Genomic DNA, 14841 nt, shown 5'->3' on the forward strand with positions numbered 1-14841 from the left:
CACTGAGGGTGTAACAAGGGCTGGGGTGGAGGTGCCTGCGGTGAAGGAGACGCCCACTCTCTTGGGTGAGCGTGGACGGCCAACTGAGTGATGAACAACAGAGAGGGCAGTGTTAGAACGGGGAGTGGCAGACAAAGATGGTGCTGGGGTTTGTCCCAATGGGTGCGCCCACAAAAGGGAGTGGTCATTGGATGTGGAATATGAGGATGATGTAGATCCAGGCTTCCCCGTGGCACTCCCCTCACTCTCCAGGCCACTGAGTCCCTCTGTGTCAGCAGTCTCTTGACCCAAGATCCTTTAGTCAGATGTGTCCCCACTTGGCTCAGCCCGTCTCTTCTACTTGCTTGTGCTGATGCTGCAAGGTCAAAAAGGAATATGGTCATCACATGTCCATGATAATACCTGAACCAAAACTCAGATTGACTAACAATACCATCAATTCAAGTAGGCCTCAGCAAAACTACTCATCTAAATGGTGCATACATGTGCCATGACATATGCATGCATGCCATCTGGATTTACTACAGTGGCCCACAGTAAAATCAGGACCCCAGACATCTACAGTTGCATGGTTGAAGTCTGGAAACCACACTAACCATACAACAACTAGGAGCCCTCTTCATCCTCAAAGTTGTCCCACATACAGCAGTCCGTAGTCAACTAACTGCAAACAACAGTATACCATTGTAAAGTCCATTCCCACATATCCCACACAAGGTCATGCACACATCTCTTTGGCACATACATAATGAATCTACAATTAGAAATGAGACCCTATAAATCCTGCTATGTGGATCCCAAAACTTCTATATCCGGGAGTATGTGTCATGGAAATAATCATGTCTCACAGGAAACATTTCAACATCTGTCACAATATATTCAAGGAGGTAGATTCAACGTGACTCAGATAGGTCTCGCATGTGGCATTGAAAGGAACACTGTTGATGTCAGGTTCAATATGTCAGGGGGATATATCTCCAGAATAAACAAATCAACGATTTTGCAAAACCCAAGGTAGCACCACTAATGTCTTACACCCATTACAATAACATCCTCTGAGGGTTTCTGTAGTAGACATCTGTCCTTTGCATGTTGGGGAGGCACATAACTTTAACAGAACATTAGAAGGCCCTCAACTTTTTGCCCAATGAGTAACAACATCACTAACCACATCTTGGAAATCTCGTTCCTGGTGCCTGTCTGTTGATGAATGCCTGTACCCAAACATGTAAACATCACTGCAACTCACTCCATGATGCATGGCAACAGTTAGCGCACAATCCCCAATGATTCCACATGTGCAGTGCACTTTTAAACATGATTCCACATCAAGGACATAGATAAACATAAAGTAGTTCCACATTCTGGGCCTACCTGTCATCTCCCTCATAGCTACTGCAGTTCTACATTCCAAATGACATACCATGACACATGGAGGTATATGCCAGACAATGGTCAATGGTGACACACTCCTTATCTGCGGCACTACATGAAATGGACTCCCATTGTAGATTTACTACACCACTAACAGTTTCCCATGTACATATATGTGAGGGATTACAGACATCATCCCATCAACATAGGTAGAACATGCATGAGACCGCAGCATAGAAATGTTTCCTAAAGAGAAAGAGGCACATGCTGATATGTAGGCACAAGGAATGTTCACAACAGTGATGACACATCTTTCATGTCAATAGATGTTTCCCACTCACTAAGGGAAAGTAGTTTGCTACAGCTGCAAACAAATAGCTATGTAAGCCATGTCATATGTATGGTGGACACCTACACATCACAGACTGCAGTGAGGCACCAGCATCCATCATACACAGAAGATGACCAGCTCTTAGGAGGCATATGTCTACACACACACACACATATATCCAGACACATGGCAGAGTACAGTGATCCACAACCTACTTACCTTTGGCCTGTAACATATAGGTAGAGTGATCTGTTGGATAGAAATTAGACCTATTAGAAAATAAATGATCACTGTACACAGCCATTTGTGCTCCCTGCTGAGCAAATGGTCTGAGGATTCCCCCCAGTTTTGCCCTCAGTCCCAGGTCCAAAAAGCATGGCACACCAGTTTAGTACACATGACATGTCAACACAAAGAATCTCCCATCTACTATGTGACACATGGCTCATCCCTCATTGTCAGGGGGGCAGTCAGTACCTCACTCAATCACCTGGCAATGGGACAGATAGGAATTTGCTGTGTACTCACCCCTTGTGGCTGCTGTGCTGCCCTCAAATGTCCATCCAGCTCCAGGTAGGCCACTGCCAGAATGTGGGCCATTAGGGGGTTATGGTCTGACAGGAACCCCGCTCATGTTGGGAGGACAGCCCCAGCTTCCATGATCTTCAAGGCACGGCACCTCAGGTGCTCCCACCTCTTGCGACAGTGGGCTCTCTGCCCGTTATGGACTCCCAGGGTCCGCACCTTCTTAGCGATGGCTCTCCAAATACCTTTCTTCTAATGGGCGTTGACCTGCATGGGTGCAAAAGACAGGGCAAGAAAATATGTCAACAAGTCCTATCCAAAAAGGCTGAGTCACATACATATCAGTATACCGAGATGAGAACATCCTGTCTTGTCGATGCTGCCAAAGTGTGGCACATAGCAGTCATTGAAATCAAGGAGATGATTACAAACACTTCCCAATATGTAGCCCTACCCACCACCCAGCTAAGGCACTGGGCTGACTAAGTAGGTCAACTGGTATTTTGTGGGACATGATCTAGCAATCTGACATAGATCAGAAACACAATTAGACACATCACACCTATGTGGCCTCTGGAAGGTAAACTCGTCAGCCATGAATGAATCAAAACACACAATCTGCAAGAATGATCCTCTGCATACAGTCCCTACAGGATAATGCCAGGGTACAAACTCTAACATCACACATGAGTAACAATGAGGGGATTGGCGTGGTGGGCACATAAAGAGTCTAGACTGTCCATGTGAGAACATGTGCAAATACAGATGCAGACTCATGCCACTTCAAGAGACTGGGGTTTGTGTGTCTCATCAACAACATAAAACACACTTTTTGACATATGTTTACATAATACATAAAGCACATTCAGAATAACATGGGCATGCCTTGTATATTTTCTGCAATGTGAACAGATTTACATTTCATGGGTTATCAGTAAACAATACACAGTTTGCACTTATGCAATGTCAGAAATGCAATGAGCCTACACAGGACACATGTGACCTGTATGAAGATGACAACAGCGCTGCGGAATCAAGGGCCTGTCAAGGCTCTAAAGCACACATTGACAGTGATGCCAAGTGCACATCAGTCCCAGATCATCAGCTCTACCCTAATGCAATGTACATTCTTATCAGAGGATAGAGCCTCAATACCATGCATATTAGCACGTAGGCAAGATTTGGCCTCATAATATTTTGTGCTGGGAAACAGGGAGTGGGCACAGTGCCACGTTTGCATAACAAAAGTGATTTGACACCAGCCCAGACTTGGAGAAATACAGTGAGATACATTTGACAGGCCTGGGTCTCTGCAAGCTGAGGCGACAGACCTACATGAAACTCCATTACAAACATTTCCGTGCATGGCAGTACATCATGTAGCCAACAGCCAATTGGCATGTGGTGTTTTTGTGCCAACTTGAGGGACAGCGTAAGTCAGGATATGCCTTCCAAAGAACAGTCTAGCAAGGGCAGATGTGGTTTGAAACATCTGTGGCACCATACACATAGCTCACATTACACAAAACTGACACATACAGCATGCATACTGTGCTCATGGCTGTCATTCAAATATATGTGTCCTCACATTGATGACACCCATAAGATAAGAGATGTCTGGGATTGGCTGTTATGTAACCTCACCTACTTATGTGCCTCCAACACAAGGTGGATCAGGGTACACTCAATACACACACACCACAATGTATCAGAACTCAACATCTGGCACTGAACACAGATAGATGGACATTGACTTCCTCATTGAGCACACTGACTGCACCTACAGGGTTTACCCTTCATATTCTGCCACACATGGTTACAATATAGCCTGTGAGGGGGAACTATATGTCGAAGTACAGAGAAATCTGTGTACATGAGGCACTTACCTGGTCCTCTGGTGCACCATAGCGCTGTTCATACAGGGGTAAGACCTCAGACACCACCTTCTCCAGATCCTCTGGTGAGAAGACTGGGACCCTATCACCTGCTGGAAGTGGCATGATTGCTCCCAGAGGCAGTACATAGCAGCTCAGTTAGTGGAGGTGTTGCTGGCAGTAGTGTCATGAGTCAAGTGAGGGATTTTGCAGAACATGGCGGCCATCTCTACCGGTGGACACAGCCATTGGCCTACGACCACCACTGGCATCAACGTTAGCCTTTGACTTTGTCCGCCGGGGTTGCAACCACCTATCGCCATGACAACTTCAGGCATCCACCATTTTAGTGGCCTGAACTGTGTTATATGGCTCTGACAACTGTGCCACACCTCTGAAATTGTTGGATTTTGCGTCATTAACTGTCAAAACTGCTTGTCTTTTCTAGTCATGTAGCTCCTACTACTCAGACACCATTGGTGTACATTGCTAGGCATATATGGTGATTTACATTGAGGCACCCCCCCCCCCCCCACCCGACAAAGGTCTTTTTAATGCTTGGGACATTACATCACAGTCAGAGAGGCTTGTTTTGTTGCACAGTTGTTGATGACCAGTCACATGATGTGTATACATGTATGTAAAAGCAAGGGGGTGACATGTGACTGCTGTGTGATTATCAGTTGTGATGGGTACTGTATATCATGTCCAAACATCAATACATGCCTTGTCACATTTTAACAGTGACATGCATCCTGTGAGTTGCGAGACACAGCGAATAATGGCAATATTCATGTCTTGTCATACCTAGGTACCCAGGGAGGGGAAGGATCAGAAAACGCTCCTTTCTATCATCCATTGTCAGACCTTCAGACCATGGAAGAATGCCACATCATCCAGATCTACCATCTGAATCAGCTAACAATTGTGGACCTATGTCATCAGTTGGAGCCAGATCTTATGCCTGCCATTCATCATCCAAATTGCATTCCACCTATTGCGCAAGTTACTGCAGTTTTGCACTTCCTGACCATATGGTTCTTTCAAAATATAGTGTCCCTATCTGCTTGGATGTCCCAAATTATGTTCAGTCTTTTTTTGAAGGATGTACTCTCAGCACCTGGACAGCTTTATCAACTTTCCCCAACATGAGGATTTGACCCATGTGAAGGCTAACTTCTATGGTTTGGCACACATCCCACATGTGGTGGGAGCCATTGATGGTACACATGTTGCCTTGGTCCCATCACATGGCAATGAACAAGTATACCTCAGCAGGAAGAGCTACAATTCCATCAATGTCCAAGTGATTTGTGTGGGGGATCTCTACATTTCACAAATCTGTGCTCATTTCCTGTGTTCAGTCGATGATGCCTTCATTATGCGGAACAGCGCAATCCCCCAACTGATGTCACGACTGTACCCAGAGAGGGTCTGGCTGGATGGTAAGTCAAATCTGTCCTATTTGTGTGTGTGCAATGTCTGCTGCAACAAATCCAATGAGAGGGACTCATAGTTGCATATATGTTCCATTCCATAACAGACGGCCTCTGCATACCCAAACCGTCCATGGTTGTTGACGCCGGTGAGGAACCCAACTATGCCAGGGGAAGTCTGCTTTATTGATGCCCACTGAAAAACACGCCCTGTCATGGAGAGGGCTTTTGGGCTCCTAAAGGCCAGATTTAGGTGTCTGGACAAGACAGGTGGAGCCCTCCTCTAATCACCTGAAAAAGTGTGTAAGATCATTGTGGCCTGCTGCATTCTCCACAACATTGCCCTGCGGAGGAATATCCCATACGCCCCAGATAAGGAGGAGCCTGCAGTGCCCCTGGGAGAGAATCCTGTGCTGCCAAGTGAGGATGACAGCAATAAAGAGGAAGATGAAGCCTTGCAGGCAGATCTCATCAATCACTACTTTATGTGAGTGAAAGTAAGTGTTGTTATGTTGTCACTGTGACTGTAGAAGGAACTATAATTCTCAGGATGTGTGGACTAGGGTGTTTTTCCTTCAGATTGTATATGTAATGCTTTGCCGTGTACAGCAAAGCTTTGCTTGCTAAGTCAGACCTGAACATTTCACTAGCTTGGTTATCTGCAGGGTTTGTGTCATTCACATTGCAGTGTAAGTGTATCCACTGATGTTTGATACAAGCTTATGGTCATAGGTACAACTTCTCAAGCTAAACTCCTTGTATTATTCATTATCCAGGTACCTTCACCATTCCATCCTCATGTGGGCATTTCAAAGTTATGACATTGGCTGGTATCTGGTGCTGGTCTGACATAGGAAGAGGACATGGATTGATCCAGGTAATGTTGGTCACAGATATAGGGTGTATGAGTCATGTGCCAAGGCAGCTTGGACAGTGTGTGAATGGAAATCTGAAGTGCAGGACACACTGGTCTGATATGGTGTGTTGGTCCAGTTGTCATATGTGTGTGATCATATGGCCTTGAGATATGTTCTAATAGAGTGCAATCCATGCATTCTCCCTTCACAGTTTGTTGACAATGGCCCTGTATGACCTCTTTGTAGCTGTAGATGTGTTTCTTATTACAAGCCGGAGTGCCTGAGTCCCAACACTGACATAGGTTGCATCATACCCACAGATTTTTTGCCATTAGAATTTGATAGACCCATGATCAGGGACTATTGTACTGACCTCTGTCTGTGCCATGGCTTATATAATGTTGGCAGACCTGGTTTTGGTATGTGATAAGGCTCCAATTAATGTCAACATCCACTAATCTGTTAGCCTATTCTACAGGAGAAGGTCTGACAAACCCCTTGCTTCTGTGGTTTGGGGGACGGTACTGTGGCATACCTAGACTGATTCAATATGGTTTAGACATTCTTGACTATGACAGTCCAGACATATGGACAGCCTATGTGCTATACAGTGCAATAAAATATTGGGTGTGACCAAACACTTGTATCACTGTATTGCTATTAATCCTCAACATGACACTACCTGTAACATAGCCCTCCTTCCATTACCGTCTTGTGTCTTCCTCATGTGCATCACAAGGGCTTACATCTCAACATTTCAACATGAGGAACAGAAGCAAGCAGGCAGTGTTTTTCTGTCTGGTGAGTTTATTTACATAGGTCTAGGACATAAAAAACGTATGCTACAGAAGATGAAAGTGAGAGGATCAGCCATGGTGGATGTAATCTTCTTAGTAGATGCCACAACATTTAGAGTCCAAACTCCAGTGTCCTGCTACCATGGAAAGTGGAACGTGGTTGGAGAACAGTCAACAGAGTGAATAATTGGCACACAAAGGAGTTAAATCAGCAAGAGGCCACTTGCTGGCAGTGGTTGGTGTCTTGCCATCTGCACCTCCTGGAGTCTTGGCTAGATGTCCTTGTTTGCAGGGGAGTTCTGCAGCTACAAAAGCAGGGGTGTGGGAGGCTGGTGCTTACCCTCAAAGGGCCTTCCCTACCAGTGGCTGCCAGCAATGTAGGAGGGCCTGGTGTTGCTGGACTAAAGGATAGGGTGTGGTGTTGCTCACTGTTCCTGATCAAGGTACTGCTAATCTCCCTGATTACCCCTTTTCAGGGAGGTGTTTGTGGCCTCCCACTTTTCCAATGACTCTGGATGAAAGTCCCTCTGCAGCTGCTTGATTTTACTGAGTTCAGTAAGAACCTGGGCCATCACACCTTGGGATTGCTGATACGCTCCCCATACTTGGCTGATGGTGTCCTGTCTAGTACCCTCCCCATTGGCCTCATGCTGTTGGCCCACAACATCCCTCCCACGCACCCTATTCCTATGTGTCTGCACCCTTGGCACAGTTTGTCCCCTACCACTGATTCCAGGACCATCATTGTCGGAGGTGTATTGCTGTGACTCAGGATCCTGGACTGGGGGCACAAGATTATATTTAATGTCCTCGGGACACACATTGGGGGGGTGAATGGCTGCCTGAGATGTAGTTGCAACCGGGCTGGGAAGAGTCGATGTGGTCATGGTGAGGCTCACCGGTGTCGTCTGACCAGGTTGCCCTGATGGGCCAGAACCGTCCTCAATGTCCAGACATCCAGGAGTGTTATCGTGACTGAGGGCTTCACCCATGGGGGTAGTGGCTCATCAGCGCTCTCAGTATTCCCAGTGGCAGCTCGACCTGTTGATCTGAGAGATACAATGTTACAGGTTGTTTTGTGACATCTGCCTCCAATAGTTGACAGTGGCATTTAGCCAAGGTTGTGTACACATTGAATTGGCAGCTTTTCCTTATGTGACTGATACACAGGCTATCAATTATATAGACCTGACAATTCTGAGATATGGCAATTCCATTTCACTCAAGCAGCTGCAGAATGTGTGAGTTCATTAGCATTTGGGAGGAAGGTCATAGACTTACATCCTGCCAGCAGTGCAGGTAAAACAGTGGCTGGGCAGAATGTGGCTTTGATCCTTTTAAGTCCTAGCTGACTGTTATGCAGGCAGACTCTGGACAATGTTGTATAAGGGATTGTAGTCATCATGTGATCAGTGCATTGTGAATGTGTCTGCCGCCAATACCATTCAGGTGATGCATCTTGAAGCCTTTGGTTCATGTTTTGTTTGGGTGCACACAAATTGAGCTGTCCTTCCTGTTCACAATAATTCCATATTGACTTAGCTGCTTAAGATAGATCTAGGTGTTTAGCCACATCACTGAGTGTACATGAGCTGTCTCTTGGTCCCTCCCAGGTAAGTAAAGTTCATTTGTGAGCTCACAGACTGATGAATTGTGACATATGTACAGTGTCCTGGTGATTGGAGTTACAGGGATTGGCCCTCCTGGAATTTGCAGTAATGTTACTCCAAGTGCTACACAATATGGCTAACTTATACTCCTAGGTGTGTACACTTCCATTGCAAGTTCACAAACAAAGATATTGGGACAGATGCACACTGAGCTTGTGTTTGGATTTTGTGAGACAGACCCTCCTGGCCTTAGCAGTCAAGTCCCTCCTTGTACTTCATGCAGTGGCTATATGTCACCCCGAGATGAGTGCACTTCATGTGTGAATTCCCAAATAAGAGTATTTGGCAAATATACACTGGAATGGTGTGTGGAGTGACAGCAGGGGAGCCTCCGGTGAGTTGCAACCATGTAAATCCCCATATTACACAAACTATACTGATGGTTTCCTCTCAGGTGAGTACACTTCAGTGATAATTTGCTACAGAGGGGTATTTTGGGGGAGGACACAGTTTTGTAATCTTGATTTGGGGTAGCAGTGCCTGCTGTGAGTTGCAGCCCTGTCACTCTCACTGCTTCACAAAACCTGACAGCTGCCAACTACCCCAGTGAGTACACAACATATGTGCTTTGACATACTGTTGTCTTCAGGGAAGGATACACCGTTCTGGTGTTTTTAGTGACAGTGGCAGTGCTTCCTGGCCTTATCAGTCCTGTCAGCTCTTGTACTATCCACACAGTATATATATATCAACCTCTCAGGTGAGTACCAGTCAATGGTGAGTTTAGGGACAAGGGCCATTTGAGCAGAGAACCTGTAGTAGCTAAGTGGAGTGACAGTAGCAATGCCTCCTGGCTTTAGCAGTCCTGTCAGTGCTTGTACTACCCACACACTAAACAAATGTCATCTTCCCATGTCGCATAGGTTCTCATTATCCCAATGAGACTGCTGGATTCAGACGGCAGAATACACTTGCACTGCGGGGACTGATTCTGATCCTGCACCATGTGATGCCTGTCGGCCTAATCTGGGTTTGTTCCGGCTAACTAGCAGCACCTCATCTCCACCCAAGAGCAGGGATGATTGAGGCAACTGGGTGCATGACATACATGACTCCTCATTTAAATCGAGGTCACTCAGATCTCATACGTTCCTCTCAGTTACATTAGTCTCACGTATGCAAGGACAATCAAAGGCAGAATAAAGTTAAAAAAGGTTTTATTGAAGTAACTGCATCTTAGATAATAAAGCATGTATTACAATAACTTTGATGATGAAGCACAATAAGATTAAAATTGTGACAAGGAGAGTAAAACACAAGAATAATGCTACTATAAAGTCACTAAGGTTTGTAGAGATAGTTCCTACCTAAGATATGTTAGAGCACTGCATGATAAGCTCAAATTCTGCCTGTCAGGTTCCCCCTGGGAAGGCATCATCCCTCATACTTGAAGCAAAAGGTCTGTGGTCTACAAAGGCACTGTAGTGAAGCGATCAGCAATCAGCATATAGTCATGGTCATCTGGCTAGAATCTCCCTCTAACGTACATGGCTCAAAGTAGTGTTTTTATAATAAAACAGGTGATGTTACAAGAAAGTATCTCCACGGAAGAGTGTGTACGTTTCTGTGAACACTGGAGACAAAACATACCACTTTTGCCAGCAGCCTATCTTACTGCAGCCTTGAGGAAAGCACAGAGTCAAAGAAATGTCTAGTTTAAGAACGCAGTGCTGACCTAGGCGACGAACAGTTAGATAGAGAAAATAAAACAAGACAGCAAATGTTTCTATTGTTAAAATAATAAACAAAACTAAAATAAATTATATCGAGGTTAAAGTGCACAGCAGCAGGCCTAGTTTGCTAAAATAATGTGTATACAACTATAGCTAAAAATGGCTACACAACACTTAGGTGGGTACACTTCATTAGGGATTTGTCAAACAATGTAAACTTGAGTATGATACACTGTTTTGGTTTTTGGAATTATAGAACTGTGCCTGCTGGGAACTGTATTGCTGTCAATCCCTGTACTACACACAATATACACGGCTATTGTTCCCCCAGGTGATTTTAGTTCACATGTGAGATGTCAGACTGGGGTCTATGGAGAGAGGACACTGAGTTGGTGAGTGGGGTGACAGTGAAAGTGGCCAAAGGTGAGCAGTGGGCATGCTTGACAATAAATGTTGGTGATATTTTAGTGTTGTGACTTACCCGACTCCACTTACCCAGGTATTGCTGTCAAGCCCTCAGGATGCAGGATGGCCATTCTTCTCCCAGGAACTGAGTTGTAAAGAAGGGGGCGAGACCACCGCCAGTCTTCGGGACATGCAGCTGGTGCCTGGTTGTCATGGAATGGAATGGACCTTCCCCCTAGGTCGGTCCACCACTTCCTGATGTTGTCTCTTGTGTGTGCGGTGTGCACGGTTGGGCCTACAGAATTCACTCTATCGACTATACTTTGTCACATTTCTATTTTCCTGGTGATAGTAGTGTGCTAGAGTAATGCTGCAAAAAAATGTGGCTCTACTCTTATGATTTCATCCACCATAACCTTTAACTCATTTTCAGTGAAACAGGGATTTTCCTGGGGTGACATAGTGGTACTAAGGGAATGGTTTGAAATTAACATGTGACGGTGAGTTTGTGAAGTTGGAAATTGCAAATGTATTTGCCTGGAAAAATAATCTGTGAAGGGTGTGGCATGTGAATATTGCAGAGGTGCTTTTTCTAATTCTTTTGTTCTCTATTGTGTGCTCTGGCTACAGTGTATTGCATTGTAGATGCAAAGGATTGTGGTGTGTGAAGGTGTGTGTTTTATAGTGTGCTTTGCAGGTGTGTGGAGTGTGGCAATGTGTGTCAGCTGTGTTGTTTTCAAATCCATCCAATGTGGTGTTGTGTATTACTGTCGTGACCGCAAACCGCCGTGGTTCAGACCGCCATGGTTGAACCACCACTGCAGCTTTTGACATGTAATATGGTCAGTGGTTGGTCGACATGCTGTGGGTGCTGGTAGTTGGCCTGCCTTTTTCACACCCTCCACGGGACTGGCGGTCTTGAGTTTTTGGATGACTTTTGTTGGTCCTGCCTGTGTAACTCGTAATACAGCGGTTTGTGTGACCTCCAAAATGTCGGTCTTTTGGTGGCCGCCAAACATGTAATCAGGCCCTTAGATTGGGACTGGGATAGTAAATCTTACCCCTTTAGTGTTCAACACCTTACTCTAAATGGTTTAGATTGCAGTGGGAATGGTAAATACTACCCATTTAATGTCCAACATCTTCCGCTAAGTGGTTTAGATTGGAGTGGTAATATTTAATGTCACCCCTTTAGCGTCTAACGCCTTCCCCTAAATGATTGAGATTGGCGTATGATTAGTAATTTTCACAACTTCAATGTACAGCATCTTTGGGTAAATGTGTTACCTTAGAGTAGAAATTGTAATTTTGGTCTCTTTAGTGTAGAAATTAGGGCCTGATTTCGAATTTGGTGTATGGGGTTATTGTGTCACAAATGCGACGGATATCCCATCCACTGTATTATGATCCTGTGATATCATAATTCAGCAGACAGAATATCTGTCACGTTTGTGACTGGGTAACCCGTCCACAAAGCTCTAAGTCCCCTTAGGGCCTCATTATGAGACTGGCGGTCAGAATACCCGACCGCCAGACTTGCGGTGAGAAGACCGCCACAGTGCTGGCGGTCTTCCCACCAGACCCATTGCGACTTTTCCACTGGGCTGACCGGTGGAAACGAAGGTTTCCTCTGATCAGCCCAGTGGAAAACGTGCAGCGGCATTGGACTCAGCTCCACCTAGAGCTGAGTCAAATGCTGTTGCAAGGGGGCTTCCAGCTCTCTTGGAATGCGCACTGTCTGCAAAACAGACATTGCGCATTCTGACGGTGCTGGGCAAGGGGGCCCCTGCACTTGTTCTCTGCAAACCTTTTTTATGGTGGGGTCCCGCCATGAAAAGACTGGCAGAGAACAATGTTGTAATCAGCCAGGCAGCCCTGAGTTCAGAGCCTCCCTGACTGACTACAACCAAGACTGCCGTCACCCCATCGGGATCTGTGATCCTGGCGGAGATGGCAGTCTTTAGGCTGGTTCTCCTGCCTAACTTGTAATGTGGCGGTCAGACTACCAGAGCCGCGGCTGTCCGATAGCCCCACGAAGCTGGCGGTCTTGTGACCGCAGCCTCATAACGAGGCCCTAAGTCTCCAAAATGGGTTCAATTAAAGGAGGAATAGTTAAAGTGATTTTTTTGTATATAACATGTCTATTGTAATATTTTTTATTAAACATAAGTATTAGATGTCACACTTTAGATATTGCCTTTTTCATATACGTTATTAATATTTGCATGTTTTCAATGTATATGTATACCTTTTTAAATATATATATTTATACATAATAAAAATCCTTTTATTGTTATTTTTTTTAAACGTAACACATCTGTCAAATAAAAGACAAGTTATATAGGGGGTCATTACAACATTGGTGGTAAATGCCGCTTACCGCCATGCAGAAGACTGCCAACACACCGCCGCGGAATTCCGCCACAGCTATTACGACCACAGCTCGGAATCCACCAAAATCCAGACACCCACACAAGTCCGCCACACCAAAGGTCAGTGATAAACTGGCGATAACAAAATCAACACCGTCACGTCAACAGGAATACGCCCACACTATCACAACCCACAAATCCACGCGGCGGTCTTTCAACCGCAGTAAACCATTGGCAGTACACACCGTTGCACTCAAAATACACACACATTTACAAAACACTACCACATTGGACAATTCGAAATACACACACCTGATACACATACACACACCACTCCCACACATCCAATACAATATAAAACACACACCCACCCACATACACACACCCACATCACCCACAAACCTTTACTACCAAAAATGTAGACGAAGGCCAGAGAGACAGCACAACAAAGACAACACCAGCATACAGAGGCACACAACACCATCACACATACACATCCACACACAAAACACCACACACCCCTAAACATCACCCCACACATCACAACACACACCACCTCACACATCACCCACACCACCCCTTGGCACCACAAAGACACCCCAGGTTTTCAGAGGAGGAGCTCAGGGTGAAGGAAATCATCTGGGTAGAGCCACAGCTATTCGGATCACAGGTGAAGCACACCACCAAAGCTAGGAAGATAGAGCTATGGCGCAGAATCTTGGACAGGGTCAACGCAGTGGGACAGCACCCAAGAACAAGGGATGACATCAGGAAGAGTTGGAACAACCTACGGGGGAAGGTGCGTTCCGTGGTCTCAAGACACCACATTGCGGTTCAGCGGACTGGCGGCAGACCCCCGCCTCCTCCCCCACAACTAACAACATGGGAGGAGCACGTCTTGGCTATACTGCATTCTGAGGGCCTTGCAGGAGTAGCTGAAGGAATGGACTCTGGTAAGTCAAATCTTAACTATTACATCCCCCAGCATAACTGCATGCTATCACATACCCTCGCCCTCACCCCCATCACTCCAACTCCTCACATATGTCCCACTATCACAAACCACACATCCCCACACTAAGCCTTGCATGCAACAACAAAGCATGGACACCCATCACCAATGCATGGCCACTACACATACCCACACAGACCCCTAAACAATTAGCACACAAGGTCCTACACAGGAATGCAAGCACTGGAGTACAGGGTCACCCACCCATTGCACACCATGGCACACACAGATGCAATAATCATGCCTTTACACCCCTGCAGGACCCCTACCCAACGTCACCAGACAGGAGGTTCCAGACATGTCCACTCCACCCACAGAAGAGGCCCACAGTGATGACAGCAGCTCTGTCTAACTGGATCTAGATGACCAGCCCGGACCATCTGGGACCTCAGGACAGTTGGTTCCCCTCACACTGGCACAAACCGCAACAGAGCCTCCCCCCTCTGGAAACACCAGCCCAGCACCCACCCAGCCGGCCCATACCTCTGTCCCAGGACACATCAAGCAGCAGTGTG

The sequence above is a fragment of the Pleurodeles waltl genome, chromosome 8, assembly GCF_031143425.1.
Source record: "Pleurodeles waltl isolate 20211129_DDA chromosome 8, aPleWal1.hap1.20221129, whole genome shotgun sequence".
In the NCBI taxonomy this organism is placed as follows: Eukaryota; Metazoa; Chordata; class Amphibia; order Caudata; family Salamandridae; genus Pleurodeles; species Pleurodeles waltl.